Here is a 5000-nt window from a genome sequence, read left to right as displayed (position 1 = left end):
AAGCCACACAGGGTCCAGCTCCACCACCTCGTCCTCCACCCGGGGACATGAGGGTCTCTTGGGGGTCACATCTACCTTCAGTAATAAACCAGCAAGTTAAGACCGCTTTTATTGAACCGCTCAAGTCCATCTCTTGTCTCGCTCACATCTGGTGGCGTGGTGCTCCCAACTCACGTGTTACTTACATCTGATGGCAGCGGTGTTCAAGAACCTCACAACGCCGACGCAAATGCACCTACCACCATGCTCCTCGCCGACGCCTGTTGCTGATCTACCGACAAGTTACTCCTGTCGAAGTGTCTCCTCCCCTCCCTTAACTCTCAGCCATCGCTACCAACTCCTCTTCTGACCGGACCATGTCTGTCCTACTACTTCGTGCTGACCACTCACGCCTGTGCTACTCTCCTGACGAAGTCGCTGAAGATGTATCCTCGCACTCTACGCCGCCACACTCGCCAATCCGGCTCACCTACCTCGCCAAGTCTTCGCGAACCCTCGTCAGCACAGCGATGGAGTCGCAGTTCTACCTACTACCACCAACACTTCCTCTCACTATTAAAAGTAAGTGTGCCTATTAGTGCCATAGTAACTATTGCCCTCCCTATACCCACCCACACCTTGCATACAAGTTGCCTTCTTTCAAATTCAAGTACACGCCACTCTACGAACGCACACTACTAACTCTATACTACATAATTTCTCGCTGTCAACCATTGTTTTTTTCAACACAACAAACGAATCACACACTGAGATCAAAACTAAGTGACACGCATCCTCACTTCACACCTCATTCCCCAGCCCTAACCATCCCGTAATTGATGTATTGTGTTAGTATTTTTCTGTCTATTATCATTTTTATCCTCAGATCGCACAATTTAGTATATATCATTTCTCTCAGAACAAATGATTACCTTCGAGTTTAATAAATTATTGTTATGTTCGGCTGCTCTCATCATATTATTCATGTTTATTTGTGTTGAATTAATGAAAATATCTATGTTTTCTCTTATATGTTATTCTATTAGTAATCACTTCATTGCTTCTTGCGTATTGTTATATTCTGTGTATACACTATATACGTTGTGTTCTTTATATCACTGTTTCTTCATACTTGCCCTGCTAATCTGTCGCTCGTTCACACGTAGATTTCGATCACCTGACTATCCTATTATCTACCTACCTGCCCACTCTACTCGGAATTCACTCTAAGATTGCGGATTTTACTAAGTGCCATCCCCATAACTTATAACAGAACCCAAATCGCTTTTATGACGTCCTCTCGAAGTTCGATATCTTGTCCTCAGTAATGCTGGAATTTATGCTTCTTTAGTTTAAGGTATGGTGAATATGTACTGATGGTAGTGTCTCCAGTTGCAAATAATGGCAACGCATTGTAGACACCATGCTTACATGGTTACAATCACCGCAAGTTAATTTTATGCCCGGCTCATGGCCGTAAACGAAGGAACCCTGCGCCCGCCGCACCGAAAATTACGCTCAAACGATTGAAGCGCCGAGACGCGCACTGTTTGATTTTCACCGCAAGTTAGTTTTGAGCCCGGCTCATGGCCGTAAACGAAGGAAGCCTGCGCCCGCAGCACACTTACGCTCATTCGATTGAAGCGCCGAGACGCGCACTGTTAGAATTAAGTTCAGGCCCAGCTGCTTATGTGTTCGATGCATATATACTTGCCTATTAACCCCAAAGATCTGGAATTCTTATCCAATTCATTTTTCTCTCCTCAATATGATGGTACCTTATTGAACTGCTAAGTAATTAATACCTTACTTGACACGTTACCCTTCTTGTGACAAATTGTTCTTATTATGCTCTCATTTTTCTTGCAATTTAGAAAGGTGATTGACAAACACATTATCCTCCTCCTCCTTAGCCCTTTTACTGGCCTGGTACACTTATATTTCAGCTTCTGAAGACGATTGACCCTCCTCGCTACTGAATGTTGCACCTCAGTGCGAAACCTCTGCCACACCCGCTACCCTGGCACGCGACGACCTCGCACCTTCGGATCACCAGGAACCATCTGTAGATACCAAACAGAACCTCTACTGCATCGTTTCAAGTGTTAGATCGCTCGAGGACACCTGCCGTGCCAAGCATTCAACATACTAGCAACCTACTACCTTGCATCCCTTCTGGCAACGTGCGATTCTCGCACGTGCTAACCATCGCCTCGAAGAGACCCGCGATAAAGCACGTCCGTAAGCAAGAGAGACACTGCAGCAGCCGCCAACAGGTCCAGCTCGCACCACCTTCGTCCCCCGGACAGGGGTCTCTTGGTCACAATACTTCAGTAATAAAAACCTAGCAAGTAGACCGCTTTTAGACACCGCCCAAGTCCATCTCCTCGTCTCCGCTCATATCTGGTGACGCGGTAGATCCCAACCTCATGGTCCACAGTACATACTTTTATCAACATATACTGTATATACTATGTAATAACCTATGTATTAAGTATATATATATTAGAAGATATATACTTATATTATATATTATATATATATAATTATATATATATATATATATATATATATATATATATATAATATATATATATATATATATATATATATAATATATATATATATATATAATATATATATATATATATATATATATATATATTATATATATATATATATATATATATATATATATATATATATATATATATATATTACATGGCCCCATCAGTCGATGTCGACTTTGGCATTACTGAGTCTGTCAATGCCTGGGCGAAAGAAGGTGAACAGATGGTGCCATGCAGTAGGCTCCCGCTCTCCACTCTCTCCACGATACGATCTGACAAGAGCGGCGTCGCAGGAGTTACCCGAGCAATGTCGCAAGTGACAATGAACTGCCATAAGGACTCAGACTTCAGATTTTTCCAGAGTTGACTCCCGAAGTCTCTTCATCTCACAGATGCAATAAGGCAGTAGATTGTTTTGTATAGGGTGAACTCCCAGAGCCCCAGAGCCCTTGACCACACATGGACTGAACTACAAGGCAGCAATCGGGCACGACTATCGTATCTACGTTAGAGTCACCCAATATATACATGTGTGTTTGTATGAATGCACACACATGCACGATGTGTGTGCAGAATGGGGCTGTAGAGGGTATCGTGAAAATCAGTCAACTTTGACTGGGCTACAAAGAGTATTCAAGATGTTTGTAGAGGTGGTGGTAGTAGATGGACAGGGATGTGTAGAAGAGAGAGTAGGAATCGTGTTGAGAGAGGTAGTACTGTGGACAGGTGGACAATAAGGCTGCAGACTAGTAATAAGGGAAGATAGGTAATTAATGAAGAAATTTGCGGGGGTGGAGGAGATGAAGTAGAGGATGTTGGGAGAGGAGGAGTGTTTCCTGGAGATTGATTGAGACAGAGTCATTATCAAAGGAGAGCCTAGAGTGAATTGAAATCAATGGGGCTATTTGATAAAGGGAGCAAGCCTCAGTACCCCTAATAAAGGTAAAATGTCTTCATTACTGGCCATGATAAGCCTAGAGTATGTTAGGGAGAGAAACAGTCCACCCCTCAGGGTCCTCTTGAGGGGTAAGGGGTAAGGGATAGACAACTAAGCGAGAATACCATGCCCATGGCTCCCCTAGGCCATTCATGACTGGCAAAAAGTCCTCTGAACACAGCTCTCCTACCTCAGTAAGTGGATAGTAGAAGGGGTTGGAGAAGGAAAGGAAATGAAAAGGGGAAGGGCTGCAGTCTCTGTTTCCTAAGCCCCCCCTACAAAATTTATTATTTCTTCCCATGATCTTTATTAGGATCTTGATTGATTATCTTTACTGGTCTGTAAATATTGGACTATATTCTAAAATTCATTCATTTTCATTTATTGATTTGCATACTAATGCAATCTCTCTTTCATTTCATTACTATCTCATTCTATTAAATTAAGCAGCATGTATAAAATCAGTCTGCCTGAGATTGTTCTTGCGACACCAACCAATGCTTTAAAAACTATAGGTACACTGCTACTACAGTTAACATCAATCATTCCCAAAAAGAGCCAGTAATTCACTCCAGTGATGAAACATTACTGATGCTTAATTTACTGATCCAAATGAACTTCTTCCATAAAACCACAAAGATATTTTTTTTTATAGAGTGGGTGAAGCCAAATAATCCTGTGATTAGAAAGAACAGATTTTCAGGCTATAAATGTTTGTTGCAAATTTAAGTTAGTGGAATTCACATAGAAAAATTCCTTTTTATTGACAATGTTTATGAAATGCAGAGAACACAGCTTAATGTTGTCAACAAAAGAAACATAAACAGTTTGTTTGTCTTGCTAGCACAGCAACTGCAACAAGTCAAGTGGAAATTAATTGAATGAATTAATAAATGTAAAATCAATAATGGAATGTTCACTTTACAGAGCACAGAAATTTCGAACATGAGATAAACAATTCATAAAGCTGACAGTTGACATATAAAACATCAATGAAGATGTTACACCAGATGCTATATTGGGTTATTGTGACACGTCACTCCTTTAATGGGCATGCATGCTTTGCCGATTTGTAAAAGTCCTAAATAATTATAAGTGTTCTTGGCTCAGCCTAGGTTTGACACAGCTATTCCTTTGCTTTAGGATATATGTTCCAACCTTGTTTTTAATATTCCCAAAATTGAGTTATGCCAAATAATAACAATAAAATATGACTCCTCCTGACATTAGAATAAAGAGAAAATAAACAAATAAGTAGGAGTGGCATAACCCCTGCAATGTCTCTAGCAAAGCAAATGGCAACCTATACAAAAAATGCCAACAAGTTTCAAAGTCAAAAATATTTTAATTGCAAAATAGACAGCTTTCTTACATTGCCTATGAAAGCTTCAGAAATCATCTTAAGTAGCAAAACATGAAGATAAGAAATTTCTTTTTCCTTTTGCATTTCTACACGTTAGCCTGTTAGCACATGACTTGGACTATATATGTGCATATACACATACAGATATGAA

The sequence above is a fragment of the Penaeus monodon genome, chromosome 11 (assembly GCF_015228065.2).
Source record: "Penaeus monodon isolate SGIC_2016 chromosome 11, NSTDA_Pmon_1, whole genome shotgun sequence".
Classification (NCBI taxonomy): Eukaryota; Metazoa; Arthropoda; class Malacostraca; order Decapoda; family Penaeidae; genus Penaeus; species Penaeus monodon.
The sequence above is the reverse complement of the archived record's forward strand: the minus strand, read 5'-3'. Positions refer to the sequence as shown.